The sequence below is a fragment of the Rhipicephalus sanguineus genome, chromosome 3, assembly GCF_013339695.2.
Source record: "Rhipicephalus sanguineus isolate Rsan-2018 chromosome 3, BIME_Rsan_1.4, whole genome shotgun sequence".
Classification (NCBI taxonomy): Eukaryota; Metazoa; Arthropoda; class Arachnida; order Ixodida; family Ixodidae; genus Rhipicephalus; species Rhipicephalus sanguineus.
Window position 1 is genome coordinate 221,825,637 of NC_051178.1, and position 19,068 is coordinate 221,844,704.

Here is a 19,068-nt window from a genome sequence, read left to right on the forward strand (position 1 = left end):
CTGATCAACTGGACCATGGCAGGCAAATTCAAGAAAGAATTAACTGAAGGAAGTTACAGCCTATTGTTGAGACAGTTCTCTTTTGCGGGCGGCAAGGTCTGGCTCTCCGTGGCAATAGAGACAGTGGTCAAATGGATTCAAGCACAGCCTCCTCTACAAATACAGGCAACTTCAGAGCGCTGCTTCGCATGCGCGCGGATTGTGGCGACACAGATCTCAAAAAGCATTTCGAAAGTTGCCCAAATAATGCCTCGTATTTAAGTCCAGACGTACAAAACCAGATTATAGAAATATCTGCTGCAATCATCAAGGAAAGCCTAGTCGCAAAAGTAAACGCTGCAGGCTGCTTCTCCGTACTTGCTGATGAAACGTCGGATATTGCTGGTATCGAGCAGCTTACTGTTTGTGCAAGGTACCTTAATAAGGATGCGAACGAAATCGAAGAAGTGTTCTTAGGCTTTGTGCCAATTCACGACCAAAGTGGCCAGGCCCTCGCCGACACCATCATAAGGTTCCTTATAGACATGGGAATTAACATGCAGCATCTCCGTGGTCAAGGCTACGACGGTGCAAGCTCGATGGCCGGCAAAACGAATGGTGTTCAAGCTGCTGTTCGTGAGAAATATCCAGCCGCTCTCTACACTCACTGCGCCAGTCACTCCCTTAATCTAGTTCTGTGTGCGGCATGCTCCATCACAGACATTCGAAACTGTTTTGGGACTCTAAAGGCGACTTCAGTCTTTTTCCGTAAATCTTCTAGCCGCTCACACGTTTTGCGAAAAATGATAAGTTCGAGCTGTCCTGAGTCTACAAGGCAGCGCCTTTTGGGACTATGTGAAACGCGCTGGGTCGAGAAGCACGATTCAGTGCTTTCATTTGTGAGCCTCTTTGAGCCGCTGATCGCAGCACTAGAGGAGATTAAGTTTAACGGAAATGGCGAAAGTCCAGAGCAGGCAAACAGTCCAATGTTGGCACTCTTGTCACCAGCGTTCCTTGTAAGCCTGCATGTGGCGGAGCAAGTGTTAGCACTTACTTTGCCACTGTCCAAGAAGCTGCGGACGAGGAGTATCGATATCAGCGCTGCCATTGACGACATAGAAGCGGTACAGCAGTCAATTGAAAATGACCGCAAGAACGCGAATGCTTGTTTCTCAAAAATATTTGGACAAGTGCAGGCATTGGCAGAAAAACTGAATGTGGAGATCACTAGCCGTCGAACCGGTGTCCGGAAGCAAAAACTTGGGAGCAATGCATTCGAAAGCACGGAAGAATATTTTCGCAGAACCCTGTTCATTCCGTTCATGGACCACGTGCTAGCCCGGTTAAACCAACGGTTCGAAAAGCACAGAGCGCTTCTAAACGACTTTTCAGTAATTGCACCATCCGCAATACCACCAATGCGAGATGATCGGGAGAAAGGAGCACAAAATCTCCTGACCGTTTTTGCGCATGACGTCGAAACCAGGGCTGCTTTGGGAGAACTGCGACTATGGTGGACAAAGTGGGCGAACAAAGCAGTAAACCAGCGCCCCAGTACAGGAACCGATGCCCTCTCTCATTGCGACAGCAGGTTCTATCCGAATGTGTACAAGCTACTCCAGATTCTAGTCACCCTTCCAGTGACCACTGCCAGCGCGGAGAGAACGTTTTCAAGCATGAGGTTACTTAAGAACTACTTACGCTCCACGATGTCTGAGGAACGCATGGTTGGCCTGGCACTTCTGTACGCCCACAGAAATGTGGACATCAGCGTGTAGGAAGTCATTGACCGCTTCGCTAAGCTTCCTCACCGGGTAAACTTTGTCCTTTGATACCGAGCAGGACAAAAATCAGCGCAAACGAAAGGAAAAGACACTGCTGTTCCAGTGCTCAGGTCAATGAGCCCGTAATTCTGGAGCAATATTATTGTTCCCACCTTTTAAAGCCGTAAGGATTTTGTACCTTTTAGCAGTGTTATAAACATACGAATACGGGCATCAGGTGGACATTAAAAGCCAATCGGCAGCTTCACGTTGTTCACTGAGAGGTTGGCATATGCGGCGTTACCAAACAAATTCAGCTACTGGGATGTTGTACTAGCGGCATTGTTTGTTACTTTCATTTGTCGTTTTTGTTCTTGATTGCTTTCTGAACTACAAGCGACAACCCTCCTTTTATATTGAGTGTACAGTAGTGGTTCGCACTTTTAAAACTGTTTTGAAATAGTTTCTTTCGTTATTTCTGCGCTCTTCCTTCATAGTTCTGTCCACATGGTGCGCCCAAGACAGCAGCTTGGCCAAGGACATATCAGTTTCAGTGATTGTGCAGCATATTCTTTTGCATTATTTTAGGCATTATGTATACACTCTTATTCAAGTCCCGTATAACGTCCGGCACATAAGCGGCCCATTTTTATTCCACCACAAGGTACTCCATATAAGCAGCCCTTCACTCGCCATTAAGCGTGACGAATTCTGCGGTGACGGGCTGGGCCCGCTATATGCGGCCGCGAGCGGACGCAACGCTTATATGGAGCCCGGGGTTTATTCACGCGAAAATTTCTCGAGCGGACGCAACGCTTATACAGGGCCCGTTGTTTTATGCGGGAAATTGAGATCGGCGCCGCGGCGAGAAGCGAGAAAGCGCCGAGCGAGCGTGCTCAAGGCTCGAAGTCCACGTTGACGTCGTGTAGTGTTTCCTGTGTTGGCGCCGGATGGGGCCGGTGAACTCGAGATACAGCCAATACAGCCAGCGCCTCCCTGACCTTGGCAATCGTATCTGATTTCGTGCGAAGCACGTGCGTTGGAAACGCAGCGGCCGTGCCGAGTTACGCCAGTCGCCTCTGCTGCCTCGTTCGCCTCGCACCGTTTTTGTTTAAAGTATACAAGTTCGTATTGCAGATGTGCCTTTGTTTCTGTTTACTCGTGAATACGCAAAATTATCACGCAAACAACGCCCGCGACGTCTACAAACTCAACGTGCGAAGGAAGTTTTCACCTTTGATCGCGTTCTCTCCCTGCTCACGCTGCTGACTTATCCCCCCTACAGTTCTCTCTCCCATGCTCGTCGAGCGGTGTCCGTCTCTTTTGCGCCCGCTCCTTGCGTGGTCTCTCTGTTTTCGTTGAGAATTAGGTCCCGCGATCGTCTTGGCGTGCCTCAACGTTTTGGCAGTGCCGATCAGGCCCTGCTGCGTGGGATGTACATGTCATGTACACCTCTACCGACGTCAAAGGCATTCAGAGAGGAGCGTGCAGTTATGATGGCACGTGTGAGTGCAAAGTGTATCAGTGCGATGTGAGTGTGAGTGCATCAGATTGCTCGCGTACAGCCGCCAGCCAGGGGAACCAGGCGTGCCACATCAAGTTGCCTGGTGCTCCTACTGCGGGCACTGCCCCGTGAACCATGCACGACTGGGTGAGTTTATTTCGATGCTCCCAATCTTGTGTTGTGCTGTTAGAAACAAAGCACCGCTCCTAACGAGTCTCTGTAGATCTGTGAAAGGCGCATCGGAAGAGCCTCTTGATCGGACCTTTTCTTAGAAAGGCATGAAGGTCGCAAACTGTCAGAAAGCGAAACACTGTTGCTCACTATTATGTGGTTCGCGAATCAACGATATCAAGCAGCATCTGCAATTGTGCACCTGAAGCGGATCTATCTCTCATATATTGCTCAAAAACGGAATCAGTATTGTACTTGCATGACTATCGTAAAACGTTCGTAAACAATGTAACTATTTATCTGCGTTTAGGTACTGCAACAGATATAACTTAGATGTTTGTTTCTGGTGGAGAGTTGATAAATTACAATTATATCTATAGCTAGCTCATTCCATTGAAGAATTTTCTTTCGCACGACAATTTTGTCACAATTATGCAGTAATTTTCGGCGCAGCATATGAAATTTAAAAAAAAAAAAGCTATTCTATGTCTGACCAGACGACAAATACATATGTTTGTCAAGACCACGTTGAAAGGAGATATTCAGGGTAGTTTTACGCCCAATTATGCTGTATGCAAACACAAAATACTTTTGAATACAAGAATGTTTTTCTGCAAAAGAGCTTTAATTTCAATGAAAGAAAGGCAATATTCAATAAGCAGGTGGTTGCACCACTCTCAGACGTGTGCATTGACAGCCGAAAGGACCTGCAAAGTTGTGATATTAGTCTATATACAACAGCACCATTCACTGCATGCATCTGTGTACACAAAGTGGGCCCTTTGAGTCTGCTAAAGTACTCTGACATTGACTTTGAATGTAATTTGTATCATTCACTCAACGAAAGATTATATGTCAAATTTCGGTATTAGAACATCCATGTAGATTGAAGTTTGTTTCCTTGGTTCTGCGAAGAATATTGATACTAGCCTATGTGTAGCCACCTTACATGCGTAGCCACCTTACATGATGACTGGGAACCGCTGTGTATCCTAGTGGTGACATGGCCTTTAGTTTTTTCAGTGTGGACTCGGCCGCTACGTCCACCTTGTTTGTAGCAGAGTTCCTTTTCTGCCATTGAATAGGGTCCAGTCAATTCCTTTGTTTAAAATAGTTTAAGATAGTTCAAGTACATCCATAGGCGTGCGCACAGGGGGGGCAGGGGGGGCGGCCGCCCCCCCCTAATCACCTAAGAGGGGGGCGCAAAATTTTCCCCGTACACTGACCCTTCTAGTCACCTAAGAAGGGGGGGGGGCGCAAAATCTGCCGCATACATTGACTTAGTAGGGTGGGGGGGCGCTGCGACGAACCTTTGCCCCCCCTAATGGGGAACCCTGCGCACGCCTATGAGTACATCTGTATGCGTGCACACATAAGCAATCATGTAAGTCAATGTAGGCAATCCATTCGGGCCTTTTTGATTGTCCTGTGGTTCTTCCATTTCCCAACAGAAACAGAAACCAGGTATTTCCAGGTTTGCCCTGTGAGCGTGACACTACAGCACTCAAGTTTAGTGCAAAAGGACATGCCCAACACACATGCCATCTGTCACCACCTATGATATGTCATCACTGAGAGGTGGCTTCAGCCTACTATTGAACCAAGCCAAGGCTCTGCTTTCCATAACTTATGGTCTCAGTACACTCATTTGGCTGTTGTTTTACCCATTTTCATGGAACAGATATATGATATGAACATTGCGAGCGAAACACAAAGAAACGCTTGCTTATACACTTGTGAGATCTGACATTGTACCTGTGGCTGCTTTGAATGCATTAGCAAAATTTCAAGCAGTGGCACCTATAGCTGTCTATCGGGGTTGCTGAAACTGCTTTATTTACTGTGGCATAAACCACGCCCATAAAAATCTCAATTTATGCACGGTTTTGCATATAAAGCTTGCAATATTTTAGTGCTGGCATTCATCCATTCACTACCTCTGAATTGTTAGCTTTTTGTATAAAGATGTGCTGTGCAGAACATAAAACATATATTAGCTTTTATTACTTTTTTCCAGTATCTTGCAGATGTCCATGGGTTGCCAGGGCCCATGATTGTCTGGAGCTCGGCAACAAAGCTTATTTTTTGTGCTGAGGACGAGCATGTTACCCTGAAAGATGACTGTACGCTTGAGAAGGCACTTTTCTTGTGTTTGACCATACATTACATAAAGGATGTTACCTACCCGTCTGCTTTCGCCCAAACATTGGGACTAATTCAAAGTTTGCTCCACAAGGAAGAGAGTTTTCCACGTTGCTGGGCAAGCAGTAAACTGCTGAAGATTCCAGACAAGCTCAAGGACAACGCCTAACTTATGTTCTTTTTTTTGTGCAGTTTGATTTCGTTTGTGTGTTTTTTGTTACATTGTTAGGCTGGGTAGATAAGGCTGCTGGCTAGCTGAATTTTCACAAACTTTAGAGACACTTAAGTTCGTTTTATGTCCATGCACTTTTCAATGCTCTTTCTTTTGAGGATACCTGAGTAGCAGGTACACTAGCATTGGAATCTGTGGCAGACATCATGTGCAATAATAACTGTATGTGTGTGTGTGTTCATATGTCCATATTCATTGTTCATTTTGTAGTTTTCCTCGAAGTATAACATACACAGTCATCATATTATTTCTGATGCGTGTACTATGAAAAGTCCTATTTATTAGGGCATTATATTAGCATATCACTTGTTGTTCATGCACAGCTGATACCCATGCTTTGAAGTTTTATTAGCCACTACCTACAGAAAAGCTGCGTCCTAAAACTTCAGGCCTACTAATATAGAGGGTATCTAGTTTAGTCATACATTTGTGATAAATCATAGTACCTACGTGCACTACACAGCTCATGATAGAGAACAGAATTTTTTTCACTGTGTACTCTACTCATATATTGCAAATTAAGTGCCAGAAACAGGCGGGAAGCACACCTCAAGCCCTTCGTCTGTTTCCAAGGCTACATACATGACGTCAATCAAGGCCCACTTACTTTCAATACTTCTTTGTTACTCTAGTCAATTCTGTGTTATCTTATTGTGTTTAAGCAAAGTTATTATAATTGAACGCATTTAGGTAGCTCCTTCCATTTATGTGGTGCAATTTTCTATGTATGTATTGACCTGCACTCTGCAATAAAGTAGAGTTTTTTCTACGTATAGGCGTGCTGAAACTCAAGCTAGGTGATTATCAATTCTAGTCAGATGAGAAGGCCTGAAACCCCTAAAGCATAGAAAAACAACAATCGTTTTGGTCAATTATTTGATCACCTTTTTCGCAGTTGTTTTTTTTTTACCTTGTTTCTGTAAAAGTGTAAGATTCACTTATTACTTTACAAACGCTGCATTGGTGTATACAATGTTGCTCAGTTTTGTTTGTAATAGAAAATAAAATATGTCAAACTACAAAAGTGTGCACTGTGTGTTCAGGCTTACTGACTGTGCAAATAGAGGTAAGTCATGCTGTTTGGAAAAAAAACTATATAGCTGTTACTCTCTAGAGAAGGACACAGGTGACTTGTGAGATCACAGGGCCAGTGATAAGATGCATGATTAAAGCATTGCAGAATGCATCAATCCATGCATGCAGATGATGGTACCGAGAGACGCATAGCAATTGTGGTCATTACTGATGGAAAAACTGGTTAGGAATTTCAACTGAAGAGTTTTGAATGCATAAACTATATATGTCAGAATGATACATCCATTATAATACTGCATTACTGAACTTGTAAGACTGTTCATACAGAAAATTTTTATTGATAACCTGATAACCGATAGGCCACTGACTGCTTTTGGGACACAACTGCAAGGAAAGTGCACACATTCAAGGCCAAATTGCTAAGTAGCTTGCTAGAAAATAACAAGTGGACTGCCCCCTTATTTGTTTTGAAAGCATAAGTTCATGAGATTCAGTTAGCTTAATCTGATCCAATAACAGCTTTGAAAACCACTTCAGAGAAACTACTGCCGAGATCCTTTAGGGGGCCATTATGTTCACAGGTGCTGAAGTGGAATACGTGGAGGTTGAGAATTGAGCAATAAGGAATATGGCATATATTTTAGGGTGATTTTATTATTACATTGATTATTTAGTTGACACAATGCCCTATTACTCCAACAATAGAGCATATAGGTGAAGAACCCTTACGATGCATCCTACTGTATATGTATTGACGCGTGTGCTCTGCAGGCGAGAAAGACAATGGGGACATCAGTGAACATCAACGTCTAGTGGGTCTTCGGGATTTTGCCGAAGACTTCATGTTTGTCATTCATGGTGAATCGGCAGTGCAGCCACACACGGACATAGGAAAGAAGGTACACAACACAATGCTGTGTTTCGTGTACCTTTCCTCTGTCCGTGTATGGTTGTGCTGCCGATTCATCATGAAGGACAACCAACTAGCCCAAGTTTCAGTCTTGTTAGACATGTTTGTGCCTGCTATTTTTTTTTTTGTGTCAACAAGCTGTCCTCCTACTCTTGTAGAACTTCTCACTGTCTTGTGTTTGCGTTGTACTGTGACAATATTCTCTATTTTTTCTCTCATGGCTCTGCATCTCATTGTTCTGCTCAGTGTGCAGCTGCACAACAGCATAACATGTTGTTTCATTCAATTAATGCACTAAATACTGGCATGGGTACTCGAAGAAATGGCACAAAATGTAACAACAATTAGCGGTGCGAGATGAAACACCTAAATGCCACAGTTCTACAGTAATGGGTAAAGGGAAGGGCTTGGAGCAGAGAACAGAAGATCAAGGAAATAAGGGACCCATGCACTAACTTATTGTAAAGAAATGTCTCAACACTGCAAGGGAAAGGCCATGTTTTGAAATGGTGCCAGAAAAAGAACAAATACAATTCAGGTCTCAACATTTAGTGAAGGACAAATCTAGTACAATATGCGAATACCCTTTATGTCTGACAGATGTTGTGCCATGGTAAGTGCCATGGAAGGGGGCTGCATGTAAAGGATAATATAGAATTGATCGCCGGGCAAGTTGGTAATCCATGACTACAAAGAACTGCGCGAAATAAACTAGTACAAGGAAGACGCTTGTCCATGCGTCTCCTTGTGTCAGTTTATTTCGTGCAGTTCTTCGTATCAAAGAATAACAGCTGCACATTAGACATGTGTATGTCTGCATGCTTTTGTGAGCTACCGCTATATGAGCTGCTAAATCTGAAAAAAAGCGGCAACACTTGCGCTTGAACTACTACAGAATGTTTTTGTGTAGACCTAGTGTTGGTACTGGCAATAAATCTTGAATTCTCAAACACAGTTTGTATTAGCTGCTGTACTAGCCAAAGCTAAGGATGTTGCATGACAGTTGATATTTAAATAAAAGTGCACGCAAAGCTACATGGTATGGAACAGGGGCTTAGCTTTTTTCGGGTGATGGAGGGGTTCAACCCTCCCCCCCGCCCCCCCCAGAAAAATTTTCAATTTTGCTTGCGTATATATACACCCACGCATACAAACACATGCACGAACATACATAAAGTATGGTTGAACCCTCCTCCCCCCGAAAAAAATTTCTGGCTATGCCCCTGTTATGGAACATAAGGGAGGTTGACTGGGACACGTAAAGCTCAACATTTATGGGTGTGCTATTTGTGTGAAAGCGTGCTTTTTATTTGCAGCTGTTACTTGCAATTATGACATGTATTGAGCATAAGAATTGTTCCTATATATGTACTATTTAGTATTATACGTTTACATGTCGCGCCCGTGATCCGAATCAAGCAGGATGCTACTGACTACACATTTTTAAGACAGGCGATTATTTATTCCTAGAAGTCAAGATTACTGCCCGAGTTTAGCCACTTTTAGCATTTTGCTAGTTTATACATTAAAGCGTCATTAAGCTCAAAGCATACTCGACTGGATCACGTGGAGTGAAGTAATACTGGCCCTTGTCGCCCAGATCACATCTCGTAGCCAAGGAAACAATCACTTTCACTAGTCGACAACGGGTGGAATACGAAAACAACCTTCAACCTGCCATGTTTCCCAACACAGGGCCTCCACCAGATCGCTCTTCGGCGCTGATATGCGGTCAACTGAGACATGTTGTAGAGCTTAACGTTCATGAACCTTCAAGGTGCAAAACAAGTGCATATTTAATTTGGGGTTGTTATTTAGATTTAACAGCACCCATTAAATATTAGAATGTTTCAAGTTAATCTTTGCATTATTCAGTATAATTGTTCACATGATCCTTCTGAATCCTTCAGGCCACTTCTGACTTTTGAAGAAATAGCCTGGTTTTATCCTTGAAAGCTGGATCATATTGTGACTTCATTCGATTTCAAGCATTGCTAGCTTCTTTTGATGCGACGCTTGGCAGGAAACAAATGTTGTAACGGGTGATGCAAGCGATTTCATGCGTGGTCTTTCCGCGCCAGTCATGCACTACGTTTTATCGTTTGTGGAAGCCAAGGGGAGCATCACTTCCAACTGTCAACAACGAACGAACCACGAGAACGAACAACCTCAGACCCACCGTCCTCCCCAGCATGACAATTCCACGGCATCGCTCGTCGGCACCGTCAGCCTCGAGCTCGGCTGACTGCATTCTTTTTCTGCGAAGGCTCGTTGTTCTTTGACTCAACAACGTTTCCTTATCATCTATACTATACTCGGGGAGAAATGAGCGCGCCCGTTCTGAAAGCTGGTCCGTCGACTCGTACGCGCTGCACTACACCAAACCCATCTGTTGCGCGAATAAGCGATTATGTGTTTTAATCCGATTCCCTGAGATGAACCTCTGCACAATACTGTCCGTATAAACGCACCGACATCAACGCGATGCTCACGAAGGACGTGGGAGACTACTTCGCCGAGTGGAGATGAGATCAGCTGACTTCCACTGCCTGTACTGCGTCAAACTTCGCAGAACACTTTTCTTTGGCGGCTGGTTGCACGTCAGGGCACGTTTGGCTGCTGTATGATGCCGGCAAATGGAAATGCACTTGGAAACGCGTCGTTCATGGTTCACCTCTGTCTCCGTGCAGGATGCGCAAGCCGTCGGACGAGAAACATAATTCCACACACAAATTGACTGTGACTGCCCGCGAGGGTTCGCTTAAGGTCGTGTACACGTATACACGCACATATATACGCGAACGATGCATCTCACATATGCAAAATTATAGCGTTGTAACCGATCATAAAATCGTCCAAAATAACGTGAAATGCATATATAAAGCCGCGTAAGTTCACCCAGATCGTGTGGTGCGGTGGCGTAGTGGTTACAGTGTGTGCTTGTCACGCGGTTGGCCTGGGTTCAAATCCCCGTGGTGGAGTGTGTGTGTTGATACATGGTTTATGACTCTGTGCAGTGTTCTTGCGATGTGTAAATGCATATTCATGAGTTGGAAGGCTCAAAAGAACAAAAGAAAAAAAGAAAAGAGGAACACTGCACGATCAAACAAAATGTAGAAGAATTTCTTTTTTTTTTTCTAAAAAATATGCGAAAAGTGCCACATATATTTCGACCGCATATTGAGCCGTATATAAGCCGGACAGATTTGACCTGAAATACCGCTTAACCAAATCGACGGTATGCGTTACTTTAAGCGGTCACTTTTAAACGGCCTTCTGGCAACGAGATGGCCTCGGATATGGAAGAGCCGCATAAACTTAGGCTGCATAAGAAAGAGCCGCTTAGCCAGAGGCCGCATGAAGAAGGGCCGCATAAGAGAGCCGTATAAGTAGGCCGTTTAGAGAGCCATTTATAAGCGTCGAAAATTTGACCTACTTTCCGCCTATAAGCGTTGTTTTAAGCGGTCGTTTGCTAAGAGTGTAGTGATCATTGCTTAGTTTCGCATTTTGATTGCATATTTAAATGTACATTTGTGATGTTTTCTGCACGTATATTGCGCACTGTTTCCAGTGACTTATGTTTTGCCCGTATTCGAGGTGTACTGCCCCATTCTTGTTTTTCCCTGGCCGCATCATTTGTGCAAAAAGATGAACATCTCGCGTAAACAATCTGCAATAAAATATTGGATCTCGTCCTGGTTATTTTGTGAACTTCATTTTTTTGGTATCAGGCGCTTCTTCAGTTTAAAACTGAGGCAGTTCCAAAGTTTACGTGATATTTGCCGTACCTCTTACACACAAAAAAATAAAAAAAATTGAAAAGATTGAACACAGCTATTCCTGGAAAGATTTTGCGGGCATGCCAACATAATATTTTTACGAAAAACACATTTCTTACTTGTTCTTGATAGTGCGCAGCATTCAAGAAGTGATTTGCAGCATATAATACAAATTGTCTCTGGTAATACATGCTATTCATATCAGGCACGTAGCCAGGATTTTTTCTCGGGGGGGGGGGGGGGGGGGCCCAAGGCCTTATTGTTCGAAAGAAAGTCTTTCCATGGCAAAAACAAAAAAAAGTTGCTTGGCAATATAGAAGGCTGGAAAAATTTCGGGGGGGGGGGGGGCCCGGGCCCCCCCCCTTGCCTACGTGCCTGATTCATATACTTAGTCGTTCGAAACATTCGATGAGGAGGTCGCGCTGCAACGTGAGCCTCCCCCCCCGAACAAAATTCCTGGCTACGCCACTGGCCTCCATGCGTCCCCTCCATACACCCTCAGTGGAGTGGGCACTACACAAGGTGCGGTCCTTCCCCCTTTTCTCTTCAATGTCACACTCATTCCCTTAGCCCGCGCTCTTCACAATATCCCTCACCTCCACAACACCCTCTACGCAGACGATATCATTCTGCGCACCTCCCACGGTAGTGATGGCGATATAGAGGAAACCTTGCAAACCGCCGCAAACAGCCGCAAACATCACATAACAACACGCACAAAGCAATGGTCTCTCCTGGGTGATTCCACGAGAGATCGAACATGCCTGTCCGGTCGCAATTTTTGTTTTGCCTGGGTTTTTTATATGTTGTGTGGGCACATTCAAAGTGCACGGAACTGAAAATTTTATTTCCAAGAAACGCTCCCAGCGCGCCAAAAAAATATTTGAAGGTGGCGGCGCGTGCCTCCTGTTTTTGCTCACTGCAGTGTTTTCGCATTTCACGGCCGAATTTAGCGCGAACTATAAATGATGTGTCGAAAATTTCTTTTGCTGGTTTTAATACGCATTACTGTGAATTACATCCATGCTTTTTTTATGCCGTCCTCAAAAAGAAGAAAATGTGAAAAAATGGCAAACACGGCCGAAATCAAAAAAGGGTCCTAAGTTTGAGGCGCCTTGGCGCCTTTACTATTTCAAACAGAAACTTGAAAACAGTGTCAACTATAGAAAAGAGCCTTTGCAACATTTATACGGAAGATCATTTTCCTACGGGCAGCGCAAAAAAAGAAAAAAATAGTTAAAGAAGCGAGTTTTTTCAAAAAAGTACATTTTCAAAAAATAAAATAAAAAAAACTCCGGTCTCAATTTTGACGGCAATTTTTTATCGAAGAGCGCTTATGTCAATGAACACACGGTTTTAATATCATATGTCCTCATTTGCTTTGTTTACGAGATATAACTGGCCAAAGTGACCCTTGCTGTGAGTGCTCACTTCAGTGCGACTGATGGTTGTTAATAGCTTGCATTGTGCGTAAATCGCAGTTTTAATTATTCTGCTGCAGCAAAACTTTGCTCTGGTGGCTTATCGTCACGAAAAATGTGTTCTCAGATTTTATTTGGTTCTACCGTGTGCGAAAGTGGGCTGCTGCCGCCCTCTAAAGGGTGATTCCACGAGAGATCCAACATGCCTGTCCGGTCGATATTTTTGTTTTGCCTGGGTTTTTTATATGTTATGTGGGAACATTCAAAGTGCACGGAACCCAAAAATTTTATTTCCAAGAAATGCTCCCAGCGTGCCAAAAAAGTATTTGAAGGTGGCGGCGCAGACCTCCTGTTTTCGTTCACTGCAATGTTTTGGGATTTCACGGCCGAATTTAACGCGAACTATAAACGATGTGTCGAAAATTCCCTTGTTGGTTTTAATACGCATTACTGTGAATTACATCCATGCTTTTTTTTCCAAGTATTTCAAGGAGCCTTTGCAACATTTATGCGGAAGATCGTTTTCCTACAGGCAGCGCGATATAAGAAGAAAATAGTTAAAGAAGCGAGTTTTTTTCAAAAAAGTACATTTTCAAAAAATAAAACTCAGGCCTCAATTTTGACATTTTTTTTGTCGAGGAGCGCTTATGTCAGTGAAAACACCCTGTTAATATCTATGTCCTCATTTGCTTTGTTCACGAGATTTAACGGGCCAAAATTACCCTTGCTGTGTGTGCTCACTTCAGTGCGATCGATAGTTGTCATCAGCTTGCATTGCACTTAAATCTAGTTTTAATTATTTTCCTGCAGTAAAACCTTGCTCTGGTGTCTTGTCGTCAAGAAAAATGCATTCTCAAACTTTAATTGTGTCTAGCGTGTGTGGGGTGGGCTGCTGCCGCTCTCTAAAGGCCGAACGCGTACGCAGTTTGCAGCTTACAACCTCAACTTACCCGCCAGTATTCGTTAATCAGAAGCACACGAGACACCGCGAACACATGGTTTAGGTCACTTTATCAAAACTCTCCTTGCACACAAAATAAAGCATTTGTATGCAGCGAAGGCCAACTTAATCTTTAACTAAATGCCACAATCAGCAGGCACGCTGTTCTGCAGTTGTTTTCTCACTGCCTGCTTGCTTCCCTTCCATTACATGCATTGTAAGCTCTAACCATCTTCCCCATTCGACGCACACTGTGCCTAAACAACATTTGTAAAAAAGTTAGCTCAATGATTTCCGAGCCGTTTATTTCACTTCCCGCTATCACATGTTTTCGGCGTCGCAGATAACGTCTTCCTGTATCATCTCGACCTTTACCTCAGCGTTTCAGCAGCCAGAAAACGTGCGGTGCGGCATGATTAAGCCGTGAGTGGCCGAAGCTGCCTAATTTATGATGTTTTGTTGCCACTTTACTAAAGTGTTTTCCCACGTCGAGGACAGCAAAGGTCATTGGTGGCACCAGACGGACATTACCCTTAGTTTTGACAATGAGTGCGGCCTACAAATTAAACATTACAGCCCAAAGCGCTTAGACACCCTTAGTCATAAAATTTTAAACCGTAAGCAGTTCTGGAAAGGCATTCATGACAGCTGCGCAGATGTGAGATAAATTGTGCGGCGCCGTTCAGTATAAACGCTTCGACTTGCTCTAGGTCTATAGCTGTTCACTACACGCGATGCGCGCGGCCCATGGCTACGTCCGATTGTTCTGTGCCGATTATTTACGCGTTCACAAAAAGAAGATTGCTGAGGAAAACGTTTTCGTTGCGCAAATTTTTTTTCTTTGCTCTTTTTGTTGTTGCCTACCTCCAGAAGCTACTGTCATAGGCTGAGGATCTTCGCGACACCTGCGAGGTCTGCTCGCATTGCTTTAGGCTCCTCAAGGAAAACCTGTCTACATCTAACCGCGATGAGGTAGACCAGGCATTCCTCCAGGAAGAAGAAGCGATTGATATCTTCAACAGGCGCGCCCATCTTTCCTCTGATGATTGTAGGCGAGGTTGTAGGCTGCAAACTGTTTACACGTGAGCCATTTAGAGGGCGGCAGCAGCCCACTTTTGCACACGCTAGACACAAATAAAATATCAGAACACATTTTTCTTGACGAAAAGCCACCAGAGCAAGGTTTTGCTGCAGCAGAACAAATAAAACTGCGATTTACGCACAATGCAAGCTATTAACAACCATCAGTCACACTGAAGTGAGCACTCACAGCAAGGGTCACTTTGGCCAGTTATATCTCGTAAACAAAGCAAATGAGGACATATGATATTAAAACCGTGTGTTCATTGACATAAGCGCTCTTCGATAAAAAATTGCCGTCAAAATTGAGACCGGAGTTTTTTTTATTTTATTTTTTGAAAATGTACTTTTTTGAAAAAACTCTCTTCTTTAACTTTTTTTTTCTTTTTTTTCGCTGCCCGTAGAAAAATGATCTTCCGTATAAATGTTGCAAAGGATCTTTTCTATAGTTGACACTGTTTTCAAGTTTCTGTTTGAAATAGTAAAGGCGCCAAGGCGCCTCAAACTTAGGATCCTTTTTTGATTTCGGCCGTGTTTGCCATTTTTTCACATTTTCTTCTTTTTGAGGACGGCATAAAAAAAGCATGGATGTAATTCACAGTAATGCGTATTAAAACCAGCAAAAGAAATTTTCGACACATCATTTATAGTTCGCGCTAAATTCGGCCGTGAAATGCGAAAACACTGCAGTGAGCAAAAACAGGAGGCACGCGCCGCCACCTTCAAATATTTTTTTGGCGCGCTGGGAGCGTTTCTTGGAAATAAAATTTTCAGTTCCGTGCACTTTGAATGTGCCCACACAACATATAAAAAACCCAGGCAAAACAAAAAATGCGACCGGACAGGCATGTTCGATCTCTCGTGGAATCACCCTCCTGTTCCCCCGAAAAATCTGAGCTGCTCCTCATACGCCCTTCACCATGTACTCTTCCTACAACTCCCATCACCGTTACTCTGACTATGGCCCAACGCCCTATCCCGGAGGTCGACACACTCCGGATCTTGGGCCTTCACATCCAAAAAAATGGCCGTAACGCTTTCACTATTTGGAAACTCAAGCGGGTCACGGAAGCGCTCTTGCACATCATCTGCAGAGTTTCTGGCAAACACTATGGCATGAAATGGCATGAAGGAACAAGATTTGTGTCGTCTCATTCGTGCCTTCATATTGAGCCGTTTCCTTTATATAATACAATACCTCCGACTTTGACAAGAAGAAATAGCCACTCTGGACGCCATGCTTCGTATACAACGTGGCCCTACACTTCCCCTCTAACACACAAACCACTAAACTTCTTCAGCTTGGGCTCCATAACACCACACATGAGCTCAGAGTCACAGAGGCCCACAGACAAGACCAATACACTCGCCTAGCTAAGTCTGTCACCGAATGTTGCATACTTGACACCCTCAAAATCCTACCAGTCCCCCGACCCATATACACACAGCTCATAGTGAAACCTCTCCCTAGAAACACCCACGTCGCATACCATTCGGCCTACCGCAAGGCCTGCGCAAAAGCTCTACACAAAACCTCTCCACACCGTATGGGTGGATACAGCTTGCACGGGCGAAGACGTGACAGTGGCAGTCATTCACCGCACACTCCAACCTCTCTCCACTCCTCCTTCCTCCACCTCTCCACCTTCCTCATGCATCCATCCCAGAATCCTTGGAAGAAGCGGCGATTGCGCTTGCCCTGAGACACACCGATGCTCGGTACGTCCCTCCCGACTCGAAAACCGCAATCCTAAATTTTGGACAAGGACGCGTCCACAAGACAGCTTGCCGCATTCTCAGCTCACCCACTGAAAACACGGCCCGCCCTGTGAAGCTGATCTGGGTGCCTGCGCCTCTGGGAATCTCAGCAACAAAGCCGCCAATGACCACGCCGAAGGTCTAATCAACCGGGCAACTACGGAATCAAAGTCTGGCTCTTCCAGGGAGTGAATGCATTCACTCAACGAGATGACCCAGGCATATCATGCCGAACGCTAGCTATACCCCCCACCCCATTGATCCCTGGACAATTTTCTGCACATATTATGGTGCCCGTTTTTTTTCGCACTGTACCCAAGAGAATGGCAATTTCCACCTTTTACTGTACAGCATAAAACTAGGCGGCAGCCACTGCGGCACTACTTCTCGCAGACAAGTGAAAGAGTTATTTACATTTAATTACAGTTTAACGAAGAAAGGGATAAGCAATACACACTAAAAGCAAAGAATAGAGGGCACAGCGGGGTATTTTGGACAACTTGGAGTTTTTCTGACCAAATTCTGCTGCGAAGCGTCTTTTTTTCAAAGTGTGTCATGTTGCATTTCCGGTCTGATGTAGCCCAGATGGCATATTTCCTGCGTGCCCGAAGCACTCAGTTTCGGTATCACCTGGATCGGGGCCTCAATTTCGATGATTAATACCTCAAACTATGTGCTTTTCAAGATTTTTTATAAAATGGGTATGCCATAAGTCGTCACGTCCTACAACTTTTCAATATAAACAACTGCCCTAAAGTTAATAATTAAGAAGTCACCTGATGAGTTTTTGTTATTTGCTCATTTTAGTGTAACTTTAGGTGCGGCAAAGCTTTTCTGCCTCGGCGTGGAGTTCGTTTGTGAAAATGATGAAGGCCTGACAGTCATAGCACTTTAATAGAAAATCTGTATTGTTTAAAACGAACACCTTGCATAAGAGGGACAGTTTGCCATGCTTCTGCTTGAACACAGCTTATCACTGAACGTATGGTAAAATAAGTACGGGGGGTGACATATTAAACTGAAAAGACAAATAAACACCCAACACGGGACGGGAAAGGGCAAGATAGCAACAATTCTTAGCTACACGATTCACATGCCACATACAGCATAGGTCAAAAGAAACCCACTTAATTGTCAGTTTACTCTTGCAATCATTCCAGTACACCTCACTCAGCAACTTTAGCTGTACCACAATGAGCCATACTTGAAAGTAATCCGAATCACTCAAACCACTAAAAGGTGGAAAAAATTTCCTTGCAAGTAAACTTTTCAGGCAAACACAGTCACAAAAATGAATGTTTTATTCCTCCTAGTAATTCAGGGAATTGACGCTAGAAGTATGAAGGGACTTGGTTTTGAATTTAAAGAGTTTGGAATCTGGTAACCCTTTCCTTGAGCAAAATTCTAAAGAAACTTATGTCCTCTAAAATGGCATCAATTTTTCCTTAGGCGCCCAAGATTTTTTATATAGTTTTATGTGTAGCCAGGAGAAGGACGGAGGGGTTCAGCTTGCGCAGTCTCTCCTAATTTTCACATTTTATATGTGCATGCACACACATACGTACACGCGCACACATGAACACACATATAGGTTACTTTTTTTTCTTCAATATCACAGAGAACAAGCTCTGTGTTATACCAAAACAAACAGCAATATCTTTTTTCTTGCCATTTGAGAGTGCTCATAATACAAGAAAACACACATTAATTTCACCAATGGTGCTATACGATTCACTGATACATGTGTCCCTTAGTGCCTCTGATATATGGTGGCAAGTCTTGGCTTTTGCGATTTGGCAGCTGCAGCCCTAACCAGCTAACTTGGCCCCCACCAGAAACAGCACCACTCTGTCTCGGCACCAGTACTATTATGCTGCTTGACAGGCACATTTGCAAGCAACCTTGAGTCGTGTGTAAATACTCCTACCCACGCTTCACGCTGGCTCTGAGCCAGCTCACTAAACGAGATCCGCTGCCCCGGGAGCAATGTGATGCCACATTCACACAAACCCCGCTTCTCCCTCCTAGTTGTCACCAGGACGCATGTTGATTGGCCCTCCTATGATGGCTCTCAGGCCAAACGCGAGCTGTCTTATTCTGAGCACTCAATTTCCATACAAAGGTGCTCATAGGCCTGCAATAAACTCGTTACATGGACCTTTGCTTCGTGACCTCTCCTTCATGTCATCTGTGGTTTGTGGACCCTTCGTTTTGTTAACAGAGATGCAGTCTCGGCTAACCAAAAGAAGAGCGCACAAATGATCAGTCTCGATCAAACTCTACCAGCCGTGCGATGAGCCTTCCTTTGCCCGCAGGCCATGACTGTTGCAATGCGCCACATCTTGGGTTAACAA

At 44.2% G+C, this 19,068-nt stretch overlaps 1 protein-coding gene across 1 annotated transcript in view; it reads right to left on the bottom strand.

Annotated features, from left to right (window-relative positions):
• The window catches only part of LOC119388327 (run domain Beclin-1-interacting and cysteine-rich domain-containing protein), a gene marked incomplete in the record, with an annotated part of 358,140 nt that overhangs the window by 281,345 nt on the left and 57,727 nt on the right, over positions 1-19,068 (bottom strand).